Source organism: Leguminivora glycinivorella, chromosome 15 (genome assembly GCF_023078275.1).
Source record: "Leguminivora glycinivorella isolate SPB_JAAS2020 chromosome 15, LegGlyc_1.1, whole genome shotgun sequence".
Lineage (NCBI taxonomy): Eukaryota > Metazoa > Arthropoda > Insecta > Lepidoptera > Tortricidae > Leguminivora > Leguminivora glycinivorella.
The window spans coordinates 7,581,709-7,601,900 of NC_062985.1; the positions used below are offsets into that span (position 1 = coordinate 7,581,709).

Consider the following 20,192-nt stretch of genomic DNA (forward strand, 5'->3'; position numbering starts at 1 on the left):
AGTAGAATTTGAATCGCTAGTAGTGGAGATATTATTGAACGAAATTCACGTAATCGAATAGTCGACATTAAAAAATCGCCCCTGGTCTAAGCAAAGCTGTGAGTTGGATAGGGATAGGCATAGGTAGTCCATCCCTACCCAACTCACAGCTTTCACGCGCCAATTTCGGTAGGTGGAAATCAGCAAAATGCTTCGTTACGTGATATTGAATTGCAACAACAAAGAAATTATGAACACTGAACGGCCAACGACATTTCCTATCACAGGAAAGAAAAAAATTTCAGTACAAAATGTGACACTCTTGACTGACAAATAGATTCACTTATTTCTTCTACCTAAACATGGTTCTGTTTAGATCAGGTAGGTTAATTCATTAATTTCCCTATTATATAACTAGTTGACTCTTATTGACTACCAAATACCGGGCGGGACATGTTGCTAGGCAGAGTAACGGCAGGTGGACTATAAAATGTTAACTGAATGGTGGCCGCTAACAAATGTAAGCAGTGCCAGGCATCCGTAAGCTCGTTGGGTCCGTCCGGAAAATTGCGAGTCACAACTGGATGAGACTAGCCCAGGACCGGGGAGAAGTGGCGTAGGTACTAGAAGAGAGGCATATTAATATGCTCAGCAGTGAGCGATAAAGGGCTGATATGATGATGATGATTTACAAGTATAATATATGTGCCGTTATCTAACCCATACGATTTGACAGTTCGCGCACTTGTAATACAAGGCTTGTACTTTTCGAGAAACGGGCCCCAGGCCGAAACTTCTCGAACAAAAACAAACCTCGCATCACGTCCACAAAACAAACAAAAGAAACTCGGGCCAAAGCGAACTTTCAAACTAACACAAGAAAAAAGTGTTTTCAAAATGTCTGAGGTCATTTCCTCTTCACTAGAGAGCAATATATCAACTCAAAGTCAGATAACAAAGTGAAATAACTATAGGCCCCTAAGGAACTGAGCTTAACATTATCTGTTAAACTTAAGACAAAAGTGGACGTCCGTAGGTACAGAAACCAATTTTTCATACAAACGTGGTCCTCATTTTACTCCTTGGTTATTAAAATCATTGAAAATGAGCCATAATTGGCCTCGTATCGTAATACGCATAATCTACGTGTTGTTTTGCTTGAGACTGCTACACTTTTTACACAATTTGTTGCATGTACAGTCACCGGCATAAATAAGTGATGATTTCTGTACCTTGTCGCTTTTAATCGTTTGACAATTTTGTATGACATTTCAAACAAGACGTTAATGTGACAAGGTATAGAAATCATCACATATTTGTGCCGGTGACTGTACCACTATTTAATTATACTTTTGTTACACGTTTGACATCATTCGCTCTAAATATGAATATTTATGTTTTTTTTTTTAATTACTATAAGAGCTAAAATCATTTGAAAATGTGTATCATGTGTATGAAATCTGTCTGCTAGTAATTATAACAAAAATCTAAATAAATCAAACGCTTTGGGATGTGGCAAAACACATTTTTAGGCAAATATGTACTTCCCTAAAATATTTTCAGAATGTCAATATCCGGAGGAAAATGAGGACGAAGTTTATATGTACAATTAGTGGCCTTTCCTCTTGACTCTTGACTTTATCATATCAGTTAAACTTAAGTCGGCTTGTGTGAGTTGGTATTGGTAGTCAACTTTGAGGTAGATGAGTAATCGTCATAGCTGAGAAATGTAAAGCTGTTTTACCACTTTAAGGGTATTTATTGGTTTAGTTTTGATTGAAATTCGACGTGACATTATATATTAGGCTTAGCACGAAGGTTTTTGAAAATCATGATTTTTATGTGGCAAAAAATGCAGGTTACAGTATCTATACAATTACATACTTAATTATAGTGTCGTTTTATGGAGCTAGTGCGCAAAATAGTACTGTATTACGTGCTTATGTCGAAAGTTCTTGTGTTTTTTTGATAATAAATATAAATAAAATAAATAAAAATAAAAAATCCTTTTATTTTTTGCAAAAAATATCTAGATTACAGTTTTTTTCTTATTATCTGGTTCTGTTGCAAGAACCCCTGTTTGGGTATAAGCCTCCTCCAAACCATCTCTCTCTATCTTGTCTAGCGGTTTCGCTAGACACGACTAGCGATTTTGATGATGTCATCTACCCATCTCGTGTAAGGTCATGCCCTTCGACGATTCCTATAGGATCCTTCCAGGAAGATATTCTTCTGGTCCATCTGCCACGTGCCACGTCCCCGCCCACTTCCATTTTAGCTTTCGCGCAAAGTTTATAACGTGTGCCACTTACCTCTTACTTCTTGTATTTTTATGGCGTATTTTTTTGGATTTTCTTTATGTTTAGCATCACAGATGTCATATATTAAAGATCGTTATCAGGGTGCACTTTTCGTGGCAAGAGGTACGGTTGGCAAAGAAAAACAAATACATTTAAATATTTACTTTGTTCTCAACTACAAAATAAATACTTACCTTCTTAGGCCGTTTTCACATTATCCGATCCGATATCGGGTGTCGGACCGACATCCTACACCCGATAAACGCTTCCGATAGTGTCGGATGTCGGTCCGATAAAACGCATTGTTCCAAATCAATCAAGTATGAATTTGTATCAAATAATATTTTTAAAAAGTTTTATATTTAATAATTATAAGCACTATATTTCAAATATTTTATTGTAAAATTAAAATAATGAGCATAAAAATACTCAAGTGTGTGCAGGTAAAATAAATAATTTTACATTTAACTATATCTACTAAAACATGAAAAAATTAGTATCCGCAATTCGGACCGATGAATTACAATTTACAATCTTTTTTTTTCAACAGAAATTCATCATTAACAGCTGTTTAATAGACGCCATTTTTGTCACGCACACTACTACAAACGTATACCTACATTATATACGCATACATACAAATATTATCGACCGACAGCTGGCGGGGGGCCCGGCATGCCAAAAATGTCGGAAGCGTCTTGCCGATATCGGCAGTTCGATGGTGCCTTGGACAAAAACTGTTGTAGGAAAGTGCCATCTGCATTAAATCCGCAATTTTTGCGTTTTATATCGTTTTTAGGGTTCCGTAGTCAACTAGGAACCCTTATAGTTTCGCCATGTCTGTCTGTCCGTCCGTCCGTCCGTCCGTCCGTCCGTCCGTCCGTCCGTCCGTCCGTCCGTCCGTCCGTCCGTCCGTCCGTCCGTCCGCGGATAATCTCAGTAACCGTAAGTACTAGAAAGCTGAAATTTGGTACCAATATGTATATCAATCACGCCAATAAAGTGCAAAAATAAAAAATGGAAAAAAATGTTTTATTAGGGTACCCCCCCTACATGTAAAGTGGGGGCTGATATTTTTTTTCATTCCAACCCCAACATGTGATATATTGTTGGATAGGTATTTAAAAATGAATAAGGGTTTACTAAGATCGTTTTTTGATAATATTAATATTTTCGGAAATAAACGCTCCTAAAGGAAAAAAAGTGCGTCCCCCCCCCTCTAACTTTTGAACCATATGTTTAAAAAATATGAAAAAAATCACAAAAGTAGAACTTTATAAAGACTTTCTAGGAAAATTGTTTTGAACTTGATAGGTTCAGTAATTTTTGAGAAAAATACGGAAAACTACGGAACCCTACACTGAGCGTGGCCCGACACGCTCTTGGCCGGTTTTTTAGTAATAATGATCTATCAAATACATAAATAAAAACCTGGAAGCGCATAAATCTTACATTTTACATCCTTCCTACATCCGATATCGGATCGGATAATGTGAAAACGGCCTTAGGATTACACCTATATTTTTAAAACAATATACGTCAAATGACATTAATTATGTATGCTATAAAAATACATTACGCGAAGTGTAATTATATTATTTAAATCCAAATAATCAAATGCACTCTAGATACGACTAATTATCTAGAATTGTTATTCAAGTAGTTCAAGTCAAAAGTAGTGCACGAAGTAAGACGAACACGGAGGAGTGTAATAAAATGCACGAATAATCCCAGCATCTTCATTCACAGTATGGGATACACAATACCTAGATTTTATAACAACCTTCTTGTAACTTCTGTCAACGTAGAAATGTCATTTAGTTATTTAAAATGATTTTTTTCTAATCGACATGAACGACTGACAGCCAAATATGTTGAACAAATTTTAGTTATTTATTCAATGTAATTTGGCTATGTAATTATAAATATGTATATATATCATATTTTGGTAAGTATATGTAGTGTTTTAAATACTTGTGTATTTGTTTTTTTGTCAACCATACTCTGCCACCAATACAGCACGCTGATAACGATCTTTACATATATACCATAGATCAAGCAAACGTATCTATTCAGCGTGTCAAATAAACTCAGTAAAATCCACTGAGTTGTCCGTCTTTAATCGCAGCGTGCAGCTTTCGGTGCGACAAGTTTTGTAGGTTGAAGTCGACAAAAACATTAAAAATGCCTCGTTACGTGATATTTAATTGCAACAATACAAAAATTATGGACACTTTAGGGCCTGAGACATATTTAAAATCACAGACAAGTAACAACTTCAGTACAAAATTTAACACGCTCGGCCGCCATACAAATAGAAGAACTTGTTTCTTCTATCTAAATATAGTTTTTAGTTTGCTACGCTCTAGGCTAGATGTTAGAACGAAAATAAATATATGTACCTATAGGTAAATCGCACTTTTTCAATCTGCTTCAAGGCTCGCGTGGCGCACGAAAGCCTTCAATCGATGTTGACCAGCTTGTTAATCATCTGTGACCCCATTCTCTGAGCGATTTCATAAAATTACCTGAGTTTGATGACTAGTTTTTTGAAGTTTGACTCGGTAAGAAATTCCAGGTTCAGGCATTTAATTCAAACAACATTTCTGGATCCAGAGGCCATGATTGAATTCAAGTCTCACTAAAAGCAGCAACCATTAATTAGAATTCCGGGCACAGTATATAATAATAAAGAGTACTATCGTACAGTATGGCCACTGCCTGCAGCAGGCAGTGGCCATACTGTACGATCTTCCCGCTGAAAATGCCGCTCACCCGCTCTCGGTTACCTCACAGTCACCGCCTGTCAAGAACGCGACCAGTCGATCTGTCTTATCTCACTGTTGCAAGCATGGTACGTTCGCCTACACGAGCTCAGACTATGTGCTTAGGAATGTGGCTTCTTTCATAATTATCTATATTTGATCGCCATTATCCGAGGTGTGTATCGAGAGTGGGCAAACTAAGTTGCAACATGTTTTTTATACCATGTCGGTGGCAAACAGGTAGGTTTACGGTCCGCCTGATGGAAAGCGGTCAACGTAACCTTCCATAGGTTAGGCATGCAACTCAAGGGGTGTTGTCGCGCGTTGTCGACCAATTAGAAACTTGTCATTTGACCCATAAAAAACTTTATTTTATACTAAAAGTGAAATAAAACTTAGTAATGAAATCAAGTTTAGATTTCTAAACTTCGAAATTCGAATGTTACTTTGAACATTTCCACCGTCAATAATATGAAGTTTTGAAGGCCTATTATTAAGTCTTCAACGTGTTTTAAGTTAGTTAGTAACTTGGTATAAATTTATTACTAGCTTATTTATTGCCCGCTTTGACGTACTGACCACAACTTAAATGATATCAACTTGTATTGTGAAAAGGAAAGCACTTAGTTACTTTATTTTTGACCATATTAATAAGTAGCTAACGCCGTGGCTTGCGTGGGCGACGGTCGCGCGATGATCGCGCGACGGCGATGCTACGCATACGAAATCAAACCTTATCGATATGGAAGAATGAGACGCGACGGCGACGGTCGCGCGACCGTCGCCCACGCAAGACACGGCGTAAGAAATTAAAATGTTTTACGAAAAATGTATCAAATCACATGCATATTCCCTTGCTCTTTATCGCCGAGTTAATTGTATTTAAGTATAATAGAGAAAAAATGGATATTGTGATTGATGCTTTTAATTTTCATAACTTGTTTTAAAAATCGGAAAGGTACAGCGGGGCAAATCTCGACTGGTGGAAAATGTAACTGGTCCATTTTTAACCCCCGACGCAAAAACGACGGGGTGTTATAAGTTTGACGTGTCTGTCTGTGTGTCTGTCTGTCTGTCTGTCTGTCTGTCTGTCTGTCTGTCTGTTTGTCTGTCTGTCTGTGTGTGTTTCTGTCTGTGGCGTCGTAGCTCCCGAACAGATGAACCGATTTGGATTTAGTTTTTTTTTGTCTGAAAGCTGAGTAAGTCGGGAGTGTTCTTAGCCATGTTTCATAAAAATCGGTCTACTATGTCGCGGTCGGAGGTTTTTCAAAATTGTAATTTGTGGTTAGGTTAGTTTCCATGTATTACAATGTTTGCATTATTAAGTAGAGTATCCACCGGTTATATTATAATGGTAGGGGTGTTCAGTGGATACATGTAGAACTCAACATCATAGTGTAATAATGGAAAAAATGGATTAGTTACAATTGCCCACCAGTCGAGATTTGACCCGCTGTACCTTATATTTTATTATTGTGTGTTATTCTAAATAAGATGGCAAGGTAGGTTAGTATGTAGGCACAAAAGTACAAATCACTGGAAGAGAAACAATATCCACCATCATGAATTAAACTTGAGTTTTATTCGTAACTGGGGGCGAAGGCGTTATACAGGTTATTATACGTCGCCTACAATAATTTACGAGGTGAGCAATTTAGGTCTTAATGAGCTTTTGTAATTGGTTACAAAATGTAAGCAATTTTTGCTATGGGTCCCCTTAAAATTGCTAAAAATGTCTCAATCAAAGTTAACCCAACAAGTATTGGTACAGCGCTGTAAAAAATTCTCTCTTCAGCACTCTAAAAACCAAACATGAACAACAAAGGTACTAAAAGTATGTTAATCCATTCTTTTGAAGTGGAACCGAGCAAGTTGACAAAAACCGAGGTATTTTACACATCAAAACCTCGAAACGCTTTGACACTCTTGACTTTGTGGTTGAATGGAATTGCTATTTACCTTTAAAAAAAACGTAGGTATAAACCTGTACTATGGGTTTATGTAGGCCTAGTACATGATTGCCGCGAGAGTATGTTGTCGTGAGATAGATCACACGTCTTCTAATTGTATTTGGGACACTTGCACACCACCCGCTTAACTCAAGGTTAGTGGGCTGTCAACTGTCAAATTTCATATAAAAAGGTGGGTTAACATCGGGTTAACCATCCATTTTCGGTGGTACAAGTGACCCTTAATGACTTAAGGACGGGTAGTGTAGTGTATCGGCAATCATGTGCTAACCCTAAACGAATATTTTAAATAGATCCTCCTCAGAATGTCCACGTTTTACCTTACAACTTTTGGTTACAAAATGTAAACAAATGAAATGGAATCTTTACATTTAGCTTAACGCCACAAAAAGATACCGCTGATTCGGGCAAGCCATTTATTTAATTAAATTTCGCGTAATCTACGACAGAGATTTATCTGTACCGAACGTAACTGAGGCAAATGAATATTAAACATCCAATCTCATTCGGATACTACTGGTTCTTATTAGGAGTACTCTTTTTGGTGTTATCGGAAATGGTAATGACCAAAGAATATTATTAACGAAGTTGCATGTCGTGGCATGTCAGGAGCGTTTACTTTTCAGTATAGGTAATATGTAAACGCAAAAAAATATTATAAGTAGGTTAAATTTCTTTTTTTTGTGTGGCGATGGTTTTGTTTATCTGGGGTAGGTCAATTTTTTTACAACTAGCTTTTGCCCGCGGCTTCCCTCGCGTTAGAAAGAGACAAAATGTAGCCTATTATTGTATCTCCACAAACAATCCCGTCAATTCGTCGCTCCGTTTTGACGTGAAAGACAGACAAACAAACAGACACACATACTTTCCCATTTATAATATTAGTATGGATAAGTTTTAGATGGAAAGCTTCCGGATGTACCTCAAACGGGTTACCCTCATCTGGCAGAATAATTTTGGTCAAAAACACACTTCGCAGAAAAACATTCGGTCGAATGGTAATTTTGCAGAAAACTTAGTTGGCATTATTACTACGACGCATAGGACACATTTAGCAGAATATTGTTTCACAGAACATTACTTTGGTCGATTTTGATTTAGCATAATTGTATGTACCATAATAGTCGTACTTATAGCATACTATTACAAGAGCAGAATTATGACACGTTATCGAAAACGAAATACTTTCTCAGAGCCCCCGTTAGGTACGACGATGAGCGAAGCGAGGAGAAGTGTTAGGTATCTTGCATCCCCAACACATCTGACTCGCTATCAACTCGCAATTGCAACTTTATGCCGCCTAAATATTATGCTCAAATATTATCTGCGAAAGTACTATTCGACTAGAAGACTATTATGCTCATCAACATTATGCCAACGTACGATTCGGTATTACAAAATTCTGCGAAATGATTTATGCCAACGTATATTCTGTCAAACGTGACTTCTGCCAAGAACTATTATGCAAATCAAATATATGAGAAAAAAGTTTCTGCAAGATAATAGTGAACCACCTCAAACATGTCATTACAAACTAATCGCATTTTAGTCACATCCACATTTTCTATTATTCCAACACCCGCTATCTATCACGGAAAAATATACTTATATCTCTTGTCACAACTTTGTTATTCTCCTTACATGCTCCTAATTGAATTTTGTCATAGATTATATCGATATTAAATCATATAATCGTAGCTACTTACCTATTCGAATTTTCACAACTTTTAATAGGTACCTAATAAGACATTCAGACATATTGAAGATTACCCACAAAACCCCTAAACCTTTAAACGAGCCACCAAAACCAACCAGTAACATGGTAATCCAAAGCCTGCTTCAGAGATTATAAATAACCATCCTGACCCAAAATCATTAAACAAAGCTTGTCAAAGTGGAACGCCATGAATCACAGCGACCAGGCAAATGCTTTCGGACCCGCGCGGTCAAATGACATTGGGGAAGGGAGGGGGATTGATGAAGGGGAAATGACCAAAAGGTCAATAACCTACGACCATTAGATTACCTAATTTGAGATGCACATGCTGAAACTTTAATATACTTACGTCAAATATCAGATCCTGATGCGATATGTATTGAATATGATGTTTCTCTGTGATGAATGAGGACAGCCTCGACTCATTTGCCCCCTATCGCATAAGAAAAATGACCGTGATGTCGTAGTCACATCGCCAAAGAATTGTCGTTATAAAAACGTACAACGAACGATTATAATTTTTGTTATTACTATTACTAGTTATAAATATAAAGTCATTTTTATTTTTTTTAACAAAAGGACAAAGTTTATTTTATTACGCCAATATTTAAATATCATGAGAGGATGTAAAATTGTAATAATGAACCGCGAGCGTAGCGATTTCTTTGAAAAGTGGAATCTTTATTGTTAAACTTGCGTACGTTCGACGTTTTCTAAAACGTCAACAACTGTTGTCAGGTGTTCTGTTTCTAATTCGATTCATTTATACAAAGTAGGTCGAGGCGTAAAACAGGGTATAAAAAAACTAATTACATTTGAAAGCTTTAAAACACAAATAAAATAATCCGACAGTACAGCGCCACAAATGCCCTTTGAAAAATTAATCATGATTAAGATTAATAACAAATGGTGACATTTCATTCCTGTGTCCGTCCCACTCGGCATTCCTCTAAATTTTATGTGGGTTGCTTTGACCTTTAAGCGAATTTCTGCCCTTTTATTTTCTGTTTGTTAATTTCTAACGTTGCTAACTACAAAGAGAAACTGATTTTCAATTAAATGAACGTTTATTGAAACAAAGGGGACTAATAAACTAAAATTAAATAGGAAAGCTCTGCTGTTTAGATAGAGCTATGATGAAAAAAATATTAATATAAAGTATATTATTTGTTGCGTTCTATAAATCAATATTAAAACAATTAAATACTCGTAGTCATTGAATGCAGAATAAATAGATAAGTACTAAGGAATATTCAAGAATTCAGCTGCAAAAAATGCCACAAAAAGTAGCCTATGTCCATCTCTATTCCTTCAACTATCTCCACTAGGGAATGCTCCCGGGAATTCCCGGTACCAAAAGTACCGGGATATCCCGGGATTTTTGAACTCTTTGGGTACCGGTACTGATGTTATAAAATCCCGGTTCTTCGGTACTTTTCGGTACTGAAAAATGGACAAAGATTACAAACTAAAACGCATTTAATCGCTTCAAAAATTTGAACGTAAACGATGGAATATCCATTGAATGCTGTACAAATGTAATATAAATAGTTTCAAATGCGTTGTACTCGTCCCGCTCGGTATTCATCGGCTGTGATCGGGACTCGGGACCTCGGCTCGGTTATACTTAGAGGGTAAACCAAACTAACTTTGCTAATGTTAGAATTAGTTGAGGTCTGTAATGGTTTCTTGCACATGTCGTCCAGGTTTTTGAAAGTATGCTTAGAATGCAGTCTGGTATATTATAATTTTGGTCCTAATAGGCGACCGGAATAAAATTCTAACAATAGCCACCAAATTCTACAAAACCCTTTACTCCGAATCTCCCACACACCCACAGCCTGTGCCTGATTTAGAAGAAAGCTTCAAAGCTATCCCGCCAGTTACGGCACACATATGGCTCTTCAAAAAATGAAGTACGGGAAAAACCTTGGCGAGGATGGAATCACCATCGAAGCACTGAAAGTAGGAGAACATAATTTGATCCCGTATATCACCAAACTGTTTAATACTATAATAACCACTCAAACTTTTCCACAAAAAATGTGCCACTCCAACATCATTCTCCTTCATAAGAAGGAGACAAGTCTGATATAGGAAACTCCCGTCCTATCAGTCTTGTCTCCCATCTGTACAAGATATTTCTTAAAATCGTAGAAGACCGTATCTCGGGAACACTCGATCGTCACCAACCACCCGAACAGGCTGGATTCCGCCCAGGCCTCTCCACCACCGACCACCTACAAGCCCTTAATCAAATTATCGAAAAATGCCAAGAATACAGAATCCCAGTTTACATCGCATTTGTCGATTACTCTAAAGCTTTCGACAGTCTTCATCACAATTCCATTTTCACAGCTTTACGCAATCAAGATATAGATAGCAGTTACATTCAACTCATAACTTAAGCGAAAACTCATGGACATAGGACACCACGCTGCGCTCCAAAACAAAAATAGTCGACGTAGTTCGGAAAGCGGCAAAGCTGAAGTGGGACTGGGCCGGTCATGTCTGCTGAATGCCGAACGAGCTATTTGCCAAGATTACCACAGAGTGGCAGCCCAGGCCAAAACGGGGACCCGGCAGATCACGTATGCGATGGCGGAACGAGTTGGACTCCTTTTTGAAAGAATGGCCGAGGACTGCACAAAACTGGGAGGAATGGAAAAAGCGGGGGGAGGCCCTTGCCCAGCAGTGGGACATCGCAGGCTCTTAATAATAATAAAAAATAATGAGATGTTTATGACACCATAAAAAAATAATGAGATGTTTGGCCAACAGCAACACGTATCCAAAAATCTCTGCATCAAGCGAGAGATTGTTGGATACGGTCGACCTAAGGTAGCAAAACTTATCGACGACTTCTATTTTATGTTTTATTCATAATTTTACAACAAATGTACTAGTAAACCCTCAGTACCGAAAAGTACCGAAGAACCGGGATTTCCCGGTTCTTTCCCAGAACCGGAAATCTCAGTCCCGGTTCTGGGACTGGTACCGGTTCTGCATTCCCTAATCTCCACTTAAAATATCACGTCAGTTCGTCGCTCCGTTTTGCCGTGAAAGACGGACAAACAAACAGACACACACACTTTCCCATTTATAATATTAGTATGAATTCTTCTAAGTAACGACATACTTAAAAAAAACTAGGTTAAAAATGTTAAAATAAGTGTAAAATACATAATAGAGCGACGACGAGCTTCTAGTAGTAATAGAATTAATTTTATGCCTGTCTATATTATGTCACAATTTGGATTTCTTTCAACCCCTTTTTGCCAAGAGTCGCACTGAAACTTAGCAGCTCATGTGCTCTGCCTACCCCTTTATGCGATACAGGCGTGATTATATGTAATTATATCATGTTATGTACGTTATATACATGATATACATTATTATAGACAGGCAAAAACATATTCTGTTTCGAATGCCGCTCGATTACGATCAAACCACCGTAGACCGCATCATCACTTACCATCAGGTGTGATCGTGGTCAAACGTCTACCTATTCATACTAAAAAAAAAAAAAAAACCGGCCAAGAGCGTGTCGGGCCACGCTCAGTGTAGGGTTCCGTAGTTTTTCGTATTTTTCTCAAAAACTACTGAACCTATCAAGTTCAAAACAATTTTCCTAGAAAGTCTTTATAAAGTTCTACTTTAGTGATTTTTTTCATATTTTTTAAACATATGGTTCAAAAGTTAGAGGGGGGGGGACGCACTTTTTTTTCCTTTAGGAGCGATTATTTCCGAAAATATTAATATTATCAAAAAACGATCTTAGTAAACCCTTATTCATTTTTAAATACCTATCCAACAATATATCACACGTTGGGGTTGGAATGAAAAAAAATATCAACCCCCACTTTACATGTAGGGGGGGTACCCTAATAAAACATTTTTTCCATTTTTTATTTTTGCACTTTGTTGGCGTGATTAATATACATATTGGTACCAAATTTCAGCTTTCTAGTGCTTACGGTTACTGAGATTATCCGCGGACGGACGGACGGACGGACGGACGGACGGACGGACGGACGGACGGACGGACGGACGGACAGACAGACATGGCGAAACTATAAGGGTTCCTAGTTGACTACGGAACCCTAAAAACCAGCCACAATATTAGTAGGCCGGCGTATTATGCTTCCAATTTTATCACTTATCTATGTGGATAAAGTATACGTCACGCTTTGGCAAGTATGTCAGTGTGAAAGTGACAGATGTCTTATCCGCGTGGATAAGATAAAATTGTAAGCATAATACGCCGGCAGGATACGATATATAAGAAAAACTTTTCTAGATGGCGTACGTCGTTACAAGGGTATCGTTAAGGAATAACCGCTAAACGAGGTCGTATATAGGATAAGTTGGACTGAGTCATAAATGTCATAATAGAAAAATATCAATATACTAGGCCATTTAATAGGTATTGATTTCAGTAGTCGTTAGTGCTATCCTTGTCGATACACCAAAATTGTTTTAAAACCTCATTTTTTAAATTTGATGTGCATTTTTTTTCTAATTGTAATAATTATCATCGTTCTAAGTTATTAATTACTAAATGTATGAAACATTTTGATGTAAACTAAAGTAAAGAAAGACATTATTTAAGGCCGTTTGCAACGTAAAAATCATGGATTACATTGATTTTGACACGACTTTGACAATCACCTATGTACTGTATTATTAGCACGCATATCCCTCACGACTTTCATTTCATAAAGCAACCAATCAGTTGCAGGTGGTGATAGCGAACTTAAAGTTCGTGTGCCAAGAATATCGAAAACATAACAAATTATAGAATAAATAAATAAATAAATATTATAGGACATTCTTACACAGATTGCCTGAGTCCCACGGTAAGCTCAAGAAGGCTTGTGTTGTGGATACTCAGACAACGATATGTTTAATATACAAATACTTATATAAGTACATAGAAAACATCCGTGACTCAGGAACAAATATCTGTGCTCATCACACAAATAAATGCCCTTACCGGGCTTAGCAGGCAGGGTCACTACCCGCTAGGCCAGACCAGTCGTCAAAATCAGTATCTTAACCGTACGTACGTAATACGTATATGTTTAAATATTTGAGCTAGTGATAGGGTACGTACTGCAAGTTTGTTTTAATACTTATATTATACCAGGGTGCGTAGCCGAATGGCACAAACGCTCACGAAACGCTCACGAAACGAAACGCTAGTAGATATCTATCCCTATCGCTCTTGCGTATTGGCGCGACAGAGCCGGACTACGTTTCGTTTTCGTTTGGCGTTGGAGAAATGCCATTCGGCTACGGGGCCAGGTGCGGCTCACTCCGCGATCCTTTCGCCGCGCTACAAGTACATGCCGGCGGCCGCGAGTTCGCGGCCCATTCAGTGGCGACGACCTTCGCGCGGCGCAAAAGAATTCAATGTCGTCTGCACTCGTGCGGTCCGTTTGTTAATGTAGGTAAGAATTTAGAATGGCGGCGTTTTGTGAACATCAAAGGAGTGAGCCTTCTGTACTTGTACTATTATATATTCTGTGATTATACGTATTTTTAAAACAAACATTTTCATATTCAAAGCGTTCAAAGTTAATAAACTCTTCTAAACCATTGCTTGGTCGGACCCAATTTATTACCGCTGTGATATCTGGGTGGCTAGCCGAATGGCACAATCGCTCACGAAACGCTCACGAAACGAAGCGCTAGTAGATATCTATCTCTATCGCGCATTAGCTTAACAGGCAGGGTCACTACAGACTACGCCAGAACGGTCGTCACTTTTGATAGTGATGATTAGGTATTCATAAGTAATAACTAATACAAATCAAATTAAATTCAGTTTTTTAACCGACTTCTTTACTGAAAATAAAGAAGAAGGAGGCTATATATTCGGGTTCATTTTTATGTCCCTATGTTACCTGAATACTCCGAGACCCGTAGTCCGATTTCAATAATTATTTTTATGTTTGAAAGGAGCTACCTGTGGGGGGCTGGTGGTTCCATATTAATCTGGAGCTGTTCTGATGGTGGGATCCATGAAAAGTTGAGGGAACTCCTCAATTTTTAAAGGCACACGTATGGTGATTTCGGTGTTTTCTTAAGTAACTCGAGTATTTTCTCTCGAAAACTAGCGCTTTCACAAAGTGAACCTCATAAGGATGATTGTTCTTTTTGAAGTCGGTTGTATTGTTTTGTAAAAAGTTTTTATCGCATTTTAGATCTGATCTGCCTGCTTAATAAAACTTGCAAATAATTTAAAATATTGCCATCGGTTGCAGGTATAAATTGTTCAATTATTAAATAATAGTTAGTTCCAACATTTATATGTAATACTATATTATTTAAGTCACAGTTAGAATAAGTGTCCTTGGGCCACGTCTTTTTATCGATGTTCATAGAGTCCCAAAATCACTTTTATGAACTTTCAAATCTAATTCGGCAATACTTCGAATCCCGGTAAGGGCATTTATTTGTGTGATGAATCAAAATAAACTGACGTTACCCAAACAAGTTAAACAACGTGAATTGCCCATTTAAATGTATTTTATACTCTTTTGTGTGTCGCTCATAAGGGTTTTGTTAACAAATTGAACGCGTCCAAATCAAACTTATCATTACCAAATATTAGTTAAATATTCTTTACATCTTCCAGCGTTGAACTGGTCGGTTCATTTATAATTTACAGACCAAAGCTTCAAACGAGGTCGGAATTGATATTTTAAAGTTTAATACTTGCAAAGCCAAACCCGATTCTTGTACAGAACGATACAGTCTAGCAGGTTCTTGGCAGCCAAAGTGTTAAGTGTCTATGTTGTCTTTGCAAATTGGCTTCAGAATTATTCGGTGTATTGAATGTTAAACTTTTTTCATTCTTAGTAAAGGCAAAGAAGCGGAAAAACACCTGGGCCTTTTTGTAGATTAGGTAGATTTTTGGAAAGTATTCAAAACTTTAAATAAGTTTTTTGCAAAAATTTCATTTTTGGCACAAGCTTTTATCGCCGACTGTTCCTTTTTTTCAACAGTCATCTACTGCTCTCCGAGACGTTTCTAAAAACCCCTTACTCGATGGGATACGACGTTTCATGACAGAGTTCCTATGACCACCTTTCTGCTCCATCATCAGATCAGCTCCATGATACCATAATATTGCATTGTCACGTGATTTACATGTGTGTGCAAAATTTCAGCGCAATCAGAAACCGGGAAGTGGGCCAAATTTAGCTTCTACGTTTTGACGCACACTAACATACTAACAAGGCAAGTTGAATAAAAGCTTGTAAAAACGCTTTGGTTACCGCACCCATTTTGGCGATACCGGATTTTAATAAACAATTTTCAGTACTATTTGATGTATTCTACGGGATTGTATGTTTGGCTAGCCAAACGTACAATCGTTGACGCTCTTTGGCAAACGATATGCAACTGGGTAAGTAATAAGAGTATGTAGCCAAATGCACAAACACTTACGATAATATCGGTATCGTATCTCTCTCTTAGGGTTGCAAAAAAACGGTTGTTTTTCTGGCTTGAAAAAAACATGAAAAAAAACCGTGGAAAAAAAACAGTTTTTTTTTCTGGAGTATGTTTTTTTTTTCTAAAGTACGAAATCTCAAAATTTGCAAAGCAGTTAACACTTTTATACGGGTTAGCAACACCACTGCCTCTCCACGCTGCACGCAGCATCGGGGATTCCCCAATAAACGTTTGTATACTGAATGTTAATCGAATTAAAATGTACGTCATTGTTATTGAATTACGTTACAACTCACGAAAAACCGTTATTGTCGAATTATTTGTTCATCTGAAAAAAAAAACATATTTAGAAAAAAAAAACCATAGTGATCGGTTTTTTTTTTCATGTTCTTTTTTTATAATTCTGAAAAAAAAAACAGTCTGTTTTTTTTCTATTTGTAACCCTATTACTCTTTCTATAGATCGCTCTTCCGTATTGGTGCCACATTCGGACTGCCTTTCGAGCAGCGTCTAGCGTCAACTATTGTCATATTTTCGGCTAGAGCAATAGCGTCAATACGGAAGAGTGGCATAAAGGAGACAACTAGGATATTATGCGATTCATATGCGCATTGTAATATGCCTACTTGAAAAATAAATATTTCATTTCATAGCGTTAACAATTGCACTCTTGGCTATTTACCTGATGATAAATTATCGGATGTCTGGGTTTATAAAATCAGACAAAATTGATAAACTATAAAAAATGTACCTATCAAACTCAATACTATCAATACATCACATCCCATAACCGTCATTCGAGTTATAATATTACGAGTATCCAGTACAAAATAATCCATTACATAATGAAATGTAGCCACGGGTTTCGGTAATAATTCACCTTCTCTCAGGGAAACGCCTGACGTTTATCATCTGCTATAAGCCGCCATTTCGCCCATTTCGACTTTACTACTTTGTGATAAGCGGTAAGTACTGGGTAGAACGTCCCTGTGGGCTAAGAAGACTGGGATACTTCGTTACTATTCTTGTAATCGAGCGTCGCATGTGACAGTTGACGAACAAGTATTGAAACACCATTAACGGTAATTTCGGTTATGATAATAGGCTAGTTTCCTATACTTAAAATAGAATATTTTATGCAGTGCATAAAGCACCATCCATTATGTTAAAACATAATTTCTATTTAATAAGTCAAAGAGAAAGATATAAAGTAAATTAATTGACCGCGAGGTCACTACTCATTATTTCATAGTAATTCCATATTAGCAAATCGTTTTAACAGTTCATAAAAAGAAGCTCATTTGACTAGTAAGAAACTAGCCTATGCCATCTATGCTTAGAATCTCCTTTCGAGATGTTTGGTATTGTAATTTTGAGAAATATTCGACAACGCATGAAAGTAAGTGACATGACCAAATTAAGGGTAGGTACCTTGTAACTGACGTGAGATTTGACGTATTTTGTCGCAAGAACGACGAGCGGCGTGGTCAGAGTCTTGTTTTAATAAGCAATCATCGTTTACCTATATCTTATACATAGCCGAATATGCTGAGTAAAAGGTAGGTTGAAATATTTGTTTCATAATGTAAAGATCCCTTAGGAGCTCTGGCAACTTCACAATACCAACAAAACAGTAGTGTTCTTTAGATTGATGTTTTCCCTAATATGCCTACTTTCCTCGGTTTCTCCTAATTACAACCATTAACGGTAAGAAACATTAGCCAGATGCCAACACTTTGCGAAACCTCGTTCGCGTTCCCATATTTTTTACTGACATATGAGAACGTCGTGACCTGGCCTCGTAGCCGAATGGCATTTCTGCGACGGCAAACGAAATGCATTCTGGCTCTGTCGCGCCAATACGAAAGAGCGATGGAGATAGACAGCTACGAAAGAGATATTATGATAAGCGTTCGTGCATTCGGCTATGCACACTGAGCTCAAGAAAGCTTTTATGAAAGTGCAGATATATTCGCGCCACGTGCCGTTCATTTGCGTATAAGTTAGGCGTCATGCCATCTGCCCTCCCACTTCCCACTTTCTCGGATGCATCCTTAAAGAGGGTGAACGTGGACGCCTAGTGGACTACTTTATTATAAGAATAAGTGAAGGCATTAATATTTTACAGTCGTGACTGTTATTTGGAATTTCATCCGAAGATTTTCGATTACAAAGATCCAATCATTCGTATTTTTTTTCATTAACGCAGTCACTGCCACCGACGCAGATATACACGAAGCATATATATTTGAATTTGTATAAAAACATCAAATTGGTATGGACTCATTGTCAGTGGAACTCACAATGTGCGTTTGGAGCACATAGCAAAGTGCGGCACCTGGAGAATGGTCAGAAAAAGAGGGTCGCAGAAATGCGTTAAAAAATTACTTGTGTATCCAATCTACTAAATACTTTCGATAAATGTTGACTAAGCCAGCCAGGTTGCCAAGTTGCTAGCTTGTATCACTAATAAAAAAAATCTGAGACTTACAAACTGAGTAAATGAAATGTGTTAATCGGGTTGTTAAATATTTAATATAAGCAAAGAGATTATTTGTTTTCTTTTGATCTAAACATACAAAGCATTATTAGGTAATTTATTATTTTAGTTTGTTCAGATTATAAATATTTGCATCAAATTGTATTAGTTAAAATTTTAAATATTTACTAACGTTTTAAAAAAAATACCTATTTAACTCATCGAATTTAGATTAATTTAGATTAGAATTTAGATTATTTTAGAATTTAGATTAAGAAAAGAAAATATTTACATCAACGTAGTTTAAAAAAAATGCTTTAGTGCTCAAACATATAGATAACTAATTTAGGCAAACTAGAGAGAAGCTTAACCTTGTAAGTATCTGACATCAAAGATCACCTAATAATAAAGACTGGCTTGAGTTGTATCAACATCTTCTAGCTGTACGAGTTTTTCGAACTACCCGCACTTGATTGTCATTAGTCACTTTTACGGTAGGGTTGCCACTCTGCCTACATAACAACACTCACGATATCCGATGGTATGGGACCGGAAGTTTTCTCACGTTTACACTTGCTAATCACCGGATTCCACATTTGCATTTAATAATATGAGTGAAGATCATGTTAGTTTAAATCAATATAAAATGTCAAAGTATTATCAACATTGCAAATTATAAATGCAGACATCAATCGCAATGAAAAAATCAACAGTGATCGACTCTGGCCAACGTGGGGGTCGAACCCACATCCTTGGATTGCCGGTCCAATGCGTTACCAATTGCGCAAAAAAATGCAATTTATTATGAACATTATAGTTATCAATATCATTATCAATATCTGGGTGACCGAGCTTCGCTCGGTTCTATTTCAATATATCACGTCTTTAGATAAAAAAAAACTCTTATAAATACAAAAACAAAAAAAAAGACAAAAAACAAAAATTTAATTTCTGGCCGGGATTCGAAACCCTGACACCTACGATCTATCTGCGTACATTAGACCGACCTCGTACGACTGAGCTAAGCGGAATCGATGTGCGCGCGGCGAAATTAACGACCATATTTTATGTTTACTACCGCGAAAGAAAAACTCATGAAAACTCGAAAATTCGCGTTTTCCGGGATCTAAGGCTACGATAGATCGATTTTTCACCCCCGAAAACCCCCACATAACAAATTTCGGCGAAATCGTTAGAGCGGATTCCGAGATCGTCGGTATATATAAATAAATAAATAAATAAATATACAAGAATTGCTCGTTTAAAAGTATAAGATTTTCTTGCCTTATCTTACTCATTTGGGGTGGGTGCAGCATGTTTTGTTAGTTCGAAAAACTCGTACAGCTAGATGTTGATGTCAACTTTAGCTAGGCTCCTAAACCACGGGGACAATGTCATCCTTGAAACGTTGGAGGTTTGTGGTTCCGTTTACAATATTAAGTATTATGATATCATGGAGGAATGGCCAGACATAGCACTGGATGATCAGTGGAGAAATTGGGGGGAAGCCTTTGCCCA

At 37.3% G+C, this 20,192-nt stretch overlaps 1 protein-coding gene across 1 annotated transcript in view; it reads right to left on the bottom strand.

Annotated features, from left to right (window-relative positions):
• LOC125233850 (protein unc-13 homolog B) overlaps window positions 1–20,192 on the bottom strand; it is a 463,752-nt gene that overhangs the window by 378,086 nt on the left and 65,474 nt on the right. The window lies entirely within an intron of this gene.